This window comes from Temnothorax longispinosus, chromosome 4, assembly GCF_030848805.1.
Source record: "Temnothorax longispinosus isolate EJ_2023e chromosome 4, Tlon_JGU_v1, whole genome shotgun sequence".
Lineage (NCBI taxonomy): Eukaryota > Metazoa > Arthropoda > Insecta > Hymenoptera > Formicidae > Temnothorax > Temnothorax longispinosus.
The window spans coordinates 21,573,887-21,588,173 of NC_092361.1; the positions used below are offsets into that span (position 1 = coordinate 21,573,887).

Here is a 14,287-nt window from a genome sequence, read left to right on the forward strand (position 1 = left end):
ACTTAAATTATATATGCACAAAATCTTGATAATTGGATTACCAAAAATATTTTATATTAACTATAAAAGTAGATTTTAAAAAATATATAATTAACTTTGAATGTAAAAAATTAAAAGTTTCTATACTCAAAATAATAATAATCATAAATCTAATAAGTGCTTGGTCCGAAAAAAGCAATCCTAAAACTCACGCTATATAATAAAAAATATTTCAGTTTTGTAATCGATGTATAACAGAATAATACAGATAAATTCTTACTTCTAAAAATTTGATTTTCTCGCTTTTGTCCATGCAAATTCTCGAGTTTGTGCAATCTCACGAAACGGCGGACAGCGAAATAGTTGAAGCACTTCGAGCTCGCCGCTAGTGACTGTGGCCAGCCATAAAAACCTTTTGCGGATAACTCGCGCGTCAAAACATCGGGCAATTAACCCTCGAGGGAATTTAAAAGCGGGTACAAGAAGCGTCGCGTGACAGATAGAGAGGGGGAACAATGAGCACTTTTCCTGTTCATATGTCCCGAGAGGTGGGCATTCGCCAAGGGAGTCCACGTCGTGGGTTCATGCGCGACCGCAAGGGAATTACTAAGGATTACATGAAAATTCTATTATCGTCTTAACGTCGCGCCTCAGTGAGTCCCGACGAAATCGGACCTATGTTACATATCAATCCTCGTTTCAACGCGATGCGTCCCGATAGATGCACCGGATGCACTTCAGTTGAGCTGTGCGCGACATGCTTTTATTCAGTTTGCAGCTGGCAGATCTTGACACGTATCACTATCAGTGTCGATATCAGTTATGGATATACAAACTCGTGGTTTTCCCATCCTATCTGTACAGGCATTTATCAGAAAGGGATAGGGACCAGAGATAGTGTGGTATCTGGTTTACTTTTTCCTAACCAGGATATGTCAAATGTCTGGTCGTGCAAGTTAATAGATCGCTCTATATTCTGCATCGAGCTTCACATATAGACTTGGATTTTATCGAGTTTGTGCTAGGAGGTTACTATTCTAAAACAGGAACTTATTGGTCCTGTTTTGAATGACAATTCCACTTTGAAAATTTGGTTATCGATATAAATCGACATCGACGCAAATAATGTATCTTGAGATTTTTAGACATGTAATTAATTATGATATATTCACGTATCATACATGAAAAAATAGTATTTCCTATTTACCTGATATTATTTATAAAATATAAATAATATTTAAAAATTATTCATGAAATTATAATATCATTATATAAATGAAAGTAAAGTAAATTCAAATATATATTATAGAGTTTAGAGATAAATTGAAGTGGAATGGCGAAATGCGTTCGTCGGATGCAATCAGATTTGACGATGACTAAAATTATACGAAAACTCAAATGCGATCCACTTAACGGCTCGCGCCGCATACGTGAAAAACGAAGGCAGGCAAATCCCGTGTCCATTATCCAAAACGACCCCCCGGCTAAGCGGTCTTAACGTTATGTTTAATGTCGCTGACGCGTATGATGTGCGATCCGATAATACGAGGCGCGAAACGCCAAGCGATTGCTCGCGCAACTCGCGAAATTGGCGTCACGCAATAAATTGATGACCCGACGTTGTTCGTCATGTTGCCGGCAACGCCGGCATATACGCGGCGCCATGTATCCAGGCTTTATAAGGGGATGCGGTCCAGAGAGAGGGAGAATGTGGCCGGGACGCGAGCTCGCCGCAGCCAATTACCGTTCCCTCATTAATCCGATTAATCATGAATTACACAAAAAGTCCGTTATCGCCTTAAAACGCGTGTCACCGGCTCTTTAATAAAATCACACACACACACACATATGTCGGCGACGCGTAACAAGTTCAACGTGTCATCGATCGCTCTCGTGTATATTCTCTACGCCTCATTAACCGTCAGAGTGATGTTCTCCCGAAGAGAAGCGAGCGCGAGAGCCCTTAACCCTGAATATGAACAACGTTACGAAATTAGAGCTCCAAGTAACGCGGGGAAATATCACACTTCGGTCGGGTGAAATATGCTCGGATTCAGGAAGGAAGATAATTTCACGAATAAAAGCATCAGAATTAATTCTTGTTGGTTAAAATCGTAAGTGTTACATTAATATAATTCGCAACATTTTTAATGTTTTCAAAATAAAGATAATAGTAAACAAAATAGATAGTACAAATACTCTACAATATCAGATACAAATTCAGATTAGTATTCAATTGACAAGACCATTAGAGCATTTATCTAAATTCTTTGTATCTGAAAATTCACGTTAATCATATTACTGCCTCTATCAATTGCAGCCATTAACATACGTAAAATAATAAAAAATTAATCGCATAAAAGATTACAATATAAACTAATTATCGTCACTCATTACTCATTTTTACGGTTAATATTTCCTCATTTATGGCTAATTGAACGTTGAAATGTTACTTTAACGTTAAGTGACTATCATTTTCGTATTAAAACGAAGAACCTGGCCGGCTCCAGCGTGCGTCCCTGACCTGGTGGGGGGTTGTCGCCACGTCATCGTATTTTCCGACAATTACCCTGTATACGCAGAGACAAATACGCGAGCTCTCTCTCTCTCTCTCTCTCTCTTTCTCATTCTGCGCGCGTGTCTCTCTCGCCCTCGCTTGCTCTCAAATTGAACGTGACGATCAGTGCCCAGGGCTAGCAAGTGTAGCGAACGATCGGCGGTGGCTGGTCGGCATGGGCGGCTCGCCGCAACCAATTACCACTCTCTCATTAACCCTGTAATAATCGCCGCGCCGTCTGCATCTCTCTTGCACCCCCCTCGCTTTAGATGCACACCTCGTGCACAACACGTGAGTATATAATCGCGTATGAAAAAGGGCGGACAGAAATAAACGGAAACGAAATAATCAACGGCGGATGCGACAACCACCAGGATCGGATCTAACATAAGGCAGGCGCTTAGACTCCCGCTTTTAATGCGAACTTTAGAGTTTCGGAAATAAACGTTTATAAAGTCACTGACTATATATTGAATATTCGAAGAATATAATTGATAAATGTGTATTTAAATATATAATATTTATTTTTAGATAACCAATCAAATTAGTACTAGACTTCACAATGTTTAATTTTATCAATTTTTAACATATTAGGATAATTAATATATTTAATATATGTAATATATTTCATATATTTAATATATTAAAACATTTTTGCTAATTATATGAAAATTCCCTTTTTCCTTTTAATCGGATACCTTTTCCTTAATCAATTTTTTCAGCTTAGTCATTAAATTAACAATGAGATGAACAAAGAGATATATTTTTCAAGGATAACGCGTGTTTCTTTGTCATACAAATTCGCGAAATGCCCCATTTGAGTCGTTCTATTTCAAGCTATGACGATAAGATATATTATATAGCACTGCGAGTCTAGCCGACGCGACATATGCATATGCGCGATGTTTGTACAATAATCTTCGCTCGAAAGCCAGGGATTCTGAGAGCAGCACAAGTCCAAGTTCCGAGAATTATAGACATGAGAAAATGCATTTTAGGCCGATCCTAGGATTTCGGCCGTCATGAATAAACATGAAGTCGTTTAATTTAGTGGATTCCGCCAGCCAACATCAATCAGTCCTAACTGCATTAACGAAATTGTCTTTCTCTATCTGTATCACAGATAAGCGCTACAATATCGAGCAACAAGATTAATATTTGCTAACTATATTCGATTAAACAAGGTTGTCGATAGAACTCACGTTTAGAGACTGTTCTTCGACGTGTTTCACATCGAAGATTTCACATCGAAATCTGAATCAATCGATGTTATATCGCTTTCGATTTATCCGCGCAGAACGCATGGAAAACGTATTTTTTATTTACACTCGCAATGTCCGACGGTTTTGAGCATGAAAGAGCTACGACGAATCGCTCGAAATCGCGCGATGGTCCGGACGATAGACTGATGTTAATTAAGAAAATTAAGCTACTTATTGCGAGGTCCGCCTGCTTCCTCTTTTCTTCTCTCCATCCTTTCTTATCTACTTCTCGTGTCTCATCGTTCTCCTTCTACTTCCTTCTCAATTCACGCACAAAGCAAACCTGACCCTTGCGCACCGCTCAGTGGTGCCAGTCCTTCTTAATGAGCGCATAGCTAATTGGTCGGAACTTTATTAACGCCAGAAGCATCGAAATTGGCGGCGATATCGGAGAAGTTCGCGGATGAAGAACGGTGACTCGATTTTACGCGAGTACTCGAGTGCTCATTAAATACGACTGTTCCCGTAGCACAACCCCCGGGAACGATATTCTCGTATTGGAAAAATCGATCGGGCCGTAACGCGATGCGATTGCACCACGGCGATGTTTCTCAATTCATAAATCTTACGGACGATTTCGCGAAAGATAATTCACTTATCTCGTTTTAAGTAAGATTATTTGTCCTTCTTCCCGTTCTTTTAGTTGATGAGAAGAAAAAAACGATTAAACTAAATTCAATGATGTAAAAAATTATATATAGGACGGATCATTAATTCATCATTATATGTATTTGTGAATTTTATAAACGATGGATCCTACATATAATATTTCATAATAACGAATGTTAAACTCTTTCCGTATTTTTTATTATTATTGGATTTCAGGATATATTTTTATTTGTATTTTATTTTTATATATAATAATTTTATAAAAATCTGTATTGCATGAATTTATAATTTATTATTATTATATAAAGAAGTATTCTATTCCGCGCGCATTGAATGTTTAATTTATTCGTCTGTTTGAAATAAAATATTCAATAATTTATTCGTTTGTTTTAAATAAGAAGATATCCAATAAAATACAATTTCCAACAAAAACCTTTAATTCTTAAGTATATAAACTTTCATAAAAAATTTAATTAATTAAAATCTCCAATTCTTATATAAAGAATTCAAAGAATTATAAATCTTAAACGCGCATGAAATGTGCCACATGTGTGTGACTACCACGGGAATTAATTCCCCGCTCCAGGTAATAAATAACAAATAAATAACAAGTTTTGCTTACTCTCCTCTCACGTTTCTTCGTTGCACTCACACACTGACAATAAATTATGATCGCGCGCGTACTAATTACATACGATAATCGCACGATACCTTACACGGACATTCGCGATGCGCACTTTATGACGTTGTGACAGAAGAAAAATACGAGAAAAATAAAATCGTACGAAGCTATGATTTGCTCGGAATATCTCCCGACGTCTCGAAAATAGATGAATCTCGGAAAGTAGAAAGTTTTGATAAATCACCGTAAATACAAATAATGAATTTGTACACGGCAAACATTAAAACGTGGAGTTAATTATGACTTATGTATTTACGCGTCGCGAGACCGCGCGACTCGAAGTTGATCCATTCCGCTCAGTCAATAAATTAAGTTAATAACTAGCTAATTAAGAATTTTATATTGAACCATCCGTATAAATCTATTACTGTCAAAATTAAATATTGCAATCTATTCAGTTCTGAATATCGAAGAAGTAATTATCGCTCGTAATATCATGAAACAATCTGCAATTTCCATATTTCGATTCCTATCTTAATTAAACAAATAGTGCGACATATCAACTTCGACAAATTATGTATAGTTGTGATAAGTTTACGAGACACTAATTGTAAGTATTAATTACTAATATGGATTAACAAATTAATAATTATTCATGGCATTTCAGCATATACGCGTGAGCATTTATCATGATGGCATCTCGAGCTGCTTTTAATTCAGTCTCATTGAATAACAATACTGAGCATGGCTTGGTATATATACCGTAACGTGCCACTATCAAATAAACAAAGGCCGTATACCAATCATTCGCTTTTAGAAAATACTTCATGTTATGAAGTAATTATGTGTATGTAACTTATTGCGAAATAACTATATACAACGGTCATACGTCGTACAAAAATAAGTAGGTACCTCGCGTTGCATGCCTCTCCTTCTATGAAATATTTAACTTACTGTAAGATAAATATATGCCAAAGATTCTGTTTTTTAGATTAATTATTAACAAACGGTCGTTTATTAGGTCGTTTCTCATTACTAGAATTACTCGAATGGCTCATGAATTGCTTCGTACTTTTAATTAAAAAGTATGCAAATTACACTTCAATGGGCGAAACGTTCAAAAGACGATACGAAATACACGTCGCGATGCGAGAATATATAAACCGTAATTAACTCCGTATTTTAATATCTGTCCGCTGACTGTACAAACTCGTTTGTACACACACATGACGATTTTCATTAGAATCCTCTGCTTTTCGAGTTTCATCTGTCACTCTAATTTTCGAAACGCGATGTCGAATCCAAATGTGATAAAAAAAGAAGAGAACTCTTCGCAATAAATGTCCCAGTAAATTATTTATAATTTATTACTTCCCATTCCTCTCTTACTTCCTTTCTGAAAAAGTAATTCACGTGATGAAATATCTACTTTGAATAAGTAGCCATCACTCACGAGTTATTAACCGCGGAAGTTAAATGATAGCATGTTGACAATTTAATTTTAATAATGATATGGAACAACAAAGTTTAGACGTTTCTGACAACTCATCGCAATCGCGTTTCGAAAGGTAGTAACGACGACGACACGCGGAGCTGGAGCGATCGACCTATGCTTGCTCGCTCGAGTCTCGCTACGCAAATGACAATACGGCGTGTGACGGCATTGTATATGAAGTTGTGAAGCAGCGTGCAAACACAAATAATAAGGTCAAGGCTAACTAATCTCATCGTTATTAAATATTTGACGTGTTAAATATATGACGGTATTAAATATGTCTTTTAAGTCGATAACACCGACGAATAACTTCTGAATAATTTTACGCCTCGTGAAACTCATTACTGTAACATATTACTTGTTATGAGATAAGGATTATAATTCTGTTTGATTTATATGAAAAACTTAATAAAAAAAGATATTAATCATAATTTAATAAATATGTTGCAATACCAGACATATAATACAAATTTTAATTGCTAATAAATAAAATTTGCTAAAATATATATGTTGATTGCTATAGTAATTAAGTGATATTTATATAAATATAACGACAGAAACAACATTTATTCTAACTGATTTTGTATTCTGCAAGATTGTAACCAATGGAAAATTAAATTGACACTGTTAATATATTCCATCAAAATTGTATAATATAAACAGATTTTTATGAAATATATATAGCAACGATCTCTACGATGTCTGAGTAGACGGAAATCCCGGCACATTCTTCCTCGCACATTTTCGGCGTATTTTTTTTCATACCTCAGCCTATGGATCTCTTTATTGCAACTGTTCTCGCGACTTAACGTCTGGTTGGTAAAATATTGCGCTTCTCGTTATAAGGTCTCGCTTATAAGAAAATGCGAACGCGCTGTGTCGTAAAAAGGAGTGAAGTCGCAGCGAGATAACTTCAATTCCGTAGTAAAAAAAGTTGTGGAATTATATAGTTTCTAAAACATTAATTAATAACCAACGAAGCCTCATAAATCAAATAAACAAGATTTTCTTTTCTATTTTATTAAGCGGCTTATCAACGGATACTTGATTAGAATTTTACGTCAAGCTGAATGAGTGAAGATGATGTTTAATCAAATTTTTACTAAAAATAGATTAGTTCCAAGCTGAATGAAAAATACTGTGGCAGATTTTGCGGAATTAATATTAATATTAATAATTTCTATATATTAATATTAATATAATATTAATATAGAAATTAAAAGACACATTCATGTCTCGCTCCAAATATCATTGTCACTCGTAGCAAGCAAAATGGATCGCATATTTATATATATACATTTCATATTTTTAGCTGAGAATATATCGTAAATTTGTACTTCCTTTTCCTGTCTGTTTTTGTGTCAAATTAATATCACAAGGAATAAACGAAAAATAGCACGTGCTTATTCACGCTCTGGAAAATGAAAAGAATGTAAGCTTATATTTCGCGTATAACGTCCTATCATCTGACTAAGATATTCATGAAAGAGAAAAGAATGGAAATTTACGATAAAGATAGATGATAAAAATGCCAAAGATTCCGCTTGATTCCTTCTTTCGTATCTCGCAGTAACCCACTTCGCTTTATTTCAACTTTTCCGCCTACTTTTGTGCCTCTCGGCCGGATATTGAAATTTTCGTCACATACGCCGAGACATAAGGGTCGCTCACACATACAGCCGCGTGATAAAGGACACGCTGCTTATTGCAGAACGGAAAGTCATACACTAGGTGGAGATCGTTGTTTTCTCTTTATGGGGTGCGTGCAACTGCGAATAGAATATACATGAGCGGATCCGCGGCTAGGCATGCGAGGGGTACATTCAGCAGTTAGTGTTAGCGCATCCAGCACGTGAACTAGGAACCTTTCCAAGGAGATGCGCCCCGGGAGACCATAGGAGCGTATCCCCTTTACCGAACATCTCGGGACGAGACCCTTAATTTTGTACTTACCATTGGCGCGACAGACTTTTGTCAGTTCCCTGTCCCGTGGGAATCTCGTAAAAAAAAACGCACTATATCCTGGAATATGTAGTGCCTTTCTGTAATTTTATGTTATAGTAACTTAAAATAAAATTTTCTCATGAAAATAGCTTTTATACGTAACGTAATTGGACGGAAAAATATTATTCAATTGACTATTTCTATTTTAAGATTATCTTAAAAGATTATCTTTGTCGTTATATCTTTATATAGCATACTTATATAACAGAGATGATCATTTTTATTTTAATATTTTTTTTCTAAAATTACGTTCTATCTACAACGTTTCTTTAGAAATATACTGAGATATATTTCGCGCTTTGTTACGTCACAGACGTGTTTTTATGGTAGTAAAAGCAAAAACATCCTGACATTCGTTGCGCCACAGATCTATTTTTACACATTCCACACTCGTTACCGCGGCGCTCTGACGTTACTTTTATTATGTATCATGCAAGCCGAAATTTATCGCAGCACCAGGGCGAGGGAAATACTGGCGAAGGCGACGCGGAATTTTCAGTCCCACCGGAAAGTTTATCGAAACGTCGTTAAGCAGTTAGCTCCGACACGGTCGATGGCGTCATTCGTTTTGTTACAACCGACGGTGCTGGAGAGCCACGTAAGTGTTTTCTGTGAGATGTTTAGGTTCGAAAAGGCGAAGCCGGTCACGTTTTCGATATCGGAGGCGTCGCCGCACTCAGTACACATACGAACCCTCCTTTCAACAGAGAATTAATAGGTCAACGAACTGACCGAGTAAGTCTCACAAGAGGATTGCTGTGTTCTTCGGCATATCTTCACACTTTGAATTATGAATTTCAAATTTTTACTTGTTAAAGTAATAGATGTTATTTAATTAAATGTGAATATTATGTGAAAAATATGTATAAATATATGTTCTCTGTAAATAAAAATTATATATATTACTTGAGCAAGTATTTTTAATTCTATTTGACAAATATTGCTTATTGTGTGTGTGTGCGTGTGTGTGTGTATGAGTAGAATAATAATTAATAAATTAAAACACGCAAAAATAATTAATGTTTATCTCAAAATTTTCTCTAATTAAGAACATTCTGTATAATCACATCGCTTTTTCTACAATATTTCTCACATATTTAGACATATACATACATGTCTTCGCTCTTTCTCTTTATCGATTTTCGCAAACCTAGTTTCTTTTTCCCCTCCCTTCCCGTCTGATACCTGTATATTACGTAATTTAGTAACTTAACAATATTCTGATATAATTGAGATCTTGAGTGATTATCTTGAAGCTGTCAATCTATTCTGGAAATTCTCTGCGTGCCACTTGAAAGTTCACGATGAAGAACAGACGAATAATTTCACGTCTTGTAAAGTCCCGAAATTGTCGACTGTCGAGAACATCTTAAACTTCGAACTGCGTCGAAGTTAATAAACTTTTCAAAATAAATTTGTCTGTTTCTATTAGCTCGTGATATTTCGTAATATCATTTTAATCGATTCCGTACATTTATTTCCGGCGTAAACATATTCAATTTTCTCGATAAGTTGCGTGCCAAATTCGAGTTTAAGTGAGATATTTAAATCCTTCGATATATGTTTCAATCAATATTTTATTTGAGACAATAACAAATAAGGATATTTGTTTAAAATTGTGAACGTGCCGACTTTAATAATATTTCAGATGCGTATTTCAAAATTCTTCAAAATTTCATTACTTTTAACATTAAATAATTTTGCAACTGTTCGTGTCTGAGAACCATCATTATCTTTCTTGTTTAAGTTATTATAATATAATATTTATAGTTCACAAAATTTTCTGTATGATTTTAAAGATATTCTATCTTTTCTGAATAACAGACTGTCATATAACAATAATCCTTCAATCTGAGAATATACAATCTTGTTATGTATTCGGTTGACGAAAGCAGCGCTTGAATATTGGAGATACTCAAATATAGAGACTATTCGGCTTATATTGGCAGCGTAAAGTCTAATAGATAATGAAAAGCATTTCCAAATTGTTCATGGCATAAGTTCTTAGATATTCATATTAATGTCCACTTACTTTGTGTGTGTGTGTGTGTGTGTGTGTGTGTGTGGTATCCGTACTATATCTTTACCGCGGAAGGATCACCGCACGAATCCATTTGCGAACGCATCTCCAAATAATCAACATATTTTGCAAATGATAAATACGCTTGACACTAGATTGCACGTCGCTATGATAAATCGTTTCTCTTCAACGCGACCCTTTGCATTTATGAATCGCGACGGTACAAAGACGTAGGGAGACAGGGCGAGCCCTCTCCAAGTTCTTTATCAATATTCGCGCGAAATGCCGTTGTGCGTAAGTCACAGTACATCGGTATTAATATTCGTTTGTCGTCATCCCTTCATTTTCCCTGTACATCTCCGTCCTAATGATGCTTTTTTCGCTCTCTTCCATTTTCCTGGCATACAAAGCATCTCCGGTAAATTATTTGCCCATTAAATAAGAAATATACGGGACTATTTGAGATCGCTTTTAAGTTCATGTGCTTATTAAAAATTCGTTTGATTTATTTCAATTATAGAATTTCTCACATTTCCTTTTTACTGTTCTCTCAAACGCTTTATGGCCCAAAGATATCTATGTCATTCTGAATGTATCATCTCACATAGGCGCCCTTGGTATGAACAACATGGCAGCTTGATACACTGCATGGTGCTTATTGTAACACTATCGCGCCTCTCATAGGCGAAGTTCGACCCCGAAGCCGCAGATTGATGCGTCGAATTATATTTGTCGCGCCGCACAGCTGCTGTCTAAATTATACGCTACATTTAGTCTCCGTTCCATCCGTTCCACGAACGTCCCTCGACCCCGTCGCGACTGTCCTCCCTCGCTTTATCGGCTTTGATGTACTCTCAGGATCATGGTAGTCGATGAATTTTATTCCACCTTTGCAGCCGTCGAGAATCGAATCTTGCAGCGCGATCAATACCGGATTACTATTAAGCTCTTTTTAACGAGGACTAAAACTCGTCATTATTAGCGTATATCTCTCTCATCAGTCGATACAGCAGCCGAAAATGATTACGATCGAGACGAGAGGAAAATGTAACGGAGGATTGAAATATATTTATAATAAGTAACTATGGTATATTTATAATTCGTTATTTTAATAAAATTTAATGTCGCATGGAAAAACGTTGATAATAAGTTCGATATAAAGAAAATTTTTTTTTAAATTTTTATTTCTGGGTACATTATATCTGATAGATCTTTTAAACGGATCACGTTGAAGCCGACAAGATCTTCAACCTGAGTCTGACGACGATCTAAAATTTTATTCATCCCATATCTTCCATTATTCAAAACAGGAGTCCCTCAAATCTGGGCAAGAAAAGACGTCGTCTATGCAAACATTACCACCATTTTTCTCGAAGACGTTTATTCCGAGTGATTTCGATAAAAGCAAAAAAAAAAAAAAAAGAAAATATTGAAGAGATCGATCTGATAAAACTTCAGTTACAATAGGATTTCATTCGTCGGAAATTCTTTTGTCCACAAGAATTACGTAAAGCTCGACGAAGAAAGACTGTCACCACAATTCTCGTTCTAGAGATTACAATACTCGTTCTAAACTCAGTTAAACTCACTTAATATTATTACTCTTTTCTGTAATCATAAATTATATTCTTATTCAGATCTTCTTTAAACATTTCTAACTATTTTCTTGTAAAATAAATACAACATATCCAGTAAAAAATGGCTAATATTGAGTACAATAATTGTAAAAGCTTATATATCAAATAAATAAATGCGTGTAATTTTAAATTTAACTTTTTTGTACTCAGACCACAATCATGCTGCATAAAGGTTTTTCCAACCATTAACCCTCACAGACCCTGTTCTACCAACTGTAAAACCCCGGCTTTCTGTATCGCTTCCAATGAATTCAACGCCTACGGCTAGGCAAGCTTGATAACAGCAGTAGACAGGTGGTAAACAGGGAAGTAACTAAAGTCTCAGTATACGAGAGAGGAGCTGGTGTTAATTCTATGGGACAAAATTTACGAAGCAAGCGCCGAGAACACGGAAGATGATCTTTTATAGTAGGTCATAATAGCCGGAAACGATAATGACCCGTCTAACCTACTTCTCAAGCGAACAAGCCAAAAACTAACGTCAGCAAGCGTTGAAGTTAATACAATGTAACTTAATATCAAGAACGTCAAAAGACTTGTATATATAGAGTCATTATTTATGACTCATACATTATCGCTATAATATTAAAGCAATAGCTTTTAAAATAGGAACTAAGATATATCTAGGATACGTCTAATTACAGAATTAGTTAACATTAAATAGGTATATTGATTCGTCCTAGTTAGTCCTAAAATCAATACAACTAGCCAACTAAAATTGTTCAACATATCACTTTTGAAATTATCGACAGATTGTGGATAATTATGTTACGCGTCACGCGCTATGACTTAAGATTAGTATGCTGCTAAATAATGGAAAAAAATGTTTGTTTCAATTTAAATATATCTCACATAAAGATAAAAATGGCCCAACAAAAATTTTTTTGTAGTAAAAGGATAGAATTTTCATGATTACATAAAAAAAAAACAATTGAAATAGCAAAAGCAAAAATGTGTGAACATCAAATCTCAGAGAGAAATGTTTATATTTTAAAAATCATGTCTAGCCTCCTACGATTTTCCGCATCGCAAGTGTGAAAAAGACATATCACCGTCTATAACAGTATAACTTGCATAATTCATCAGATTTCGCCGAAGACGTTGCGTTTCGCGTGATGACGCGATCGGTCGTGCGTTAAAGTCGATATCACACGTATAGGAGGACTTGTCGATAGCGTGTCGACGATGAAGGGACCATATTAGCGACACGCTGTTCGACGAAGATGCGGGTGACAGTGCCGGGTCTCGCCGAGTTGACAGACACGTGTTACACGCGGAAAGTGAGCCGCGTCGTGGAACACGGCCCGTTCGTATCGTATCGAGCCGGCGATGCGTGCGTGCGTGCGTGCGTGTGTGCATGCAGTTTCTCCCCGGCGCGGCGCATTTCCCCACGGATTCCGCATGGGCGGACAACGCGACGCCCGGCTGCCGGGGAAATTCGTCGACCTTTACCGTAATAACCTGAGGGCCGTCGTCGACGACGTCGCGATCGTTGTTGTCCCCCGGCCGGTTATCCTCTTTATTCGTCGACGTCGAGACCGTCGTGCCTCTCATACGTGACTCGCAAAAATGAAAGGCGAGACGACGATTGTGCGATAAAAACTGACGGAAATGCGGAAGGAAGCAGCACAATGCACCCTTTTATGCATGCGTCGCTGTACATGCGAGAGGAATTACTATGATCCTCAAGAATAACGATAAGTCTGCGATATTTGAGAAAACGTAAGAACAATTTTTTTAAGACCGTTACTCGTCGAGCGTTATTATTGTTATTATTTTGCAACCAATTTTTCGCTGCATATAATTTGCAAGCTTGCTGTTTTAATAATTCTAATTCTTAACGTGACTCTCAAGATAATAAGATTTACGATAATATATATTAACAAAAAAAATTTATGCAATTTCAGATGACATCGTTTAAGAATATCTATACGTCGCGCGTCGTGGCAACTCTTGTTCGACATTTTATTGTCTCGGTGCATTTAACCATCCGAGATTCGTTAAATCTCTTTGATAAGCACACAGAGTTAATGTTGTATCGTCTCCCGCATCCCGGTTGAACGCGGCAGTTCGATCGATAAAATTAATCCATTTAGATATTT

General features: G+C 36.3%; 1 protein-coding gene across 1 annotated transcript in view; it reads right to left on the minus strand.

The window, feature by feature from the left end:
- The window catches only part of LOC139811831 (uncharacterized), a 63,654-nt gene that overhangs the window by 32,942 nt on the left and 16,425 nt on the right, over nt 1-14,287 (minus strand). The gene's annotated exons all lie outside the window — the stretch shown is intronic.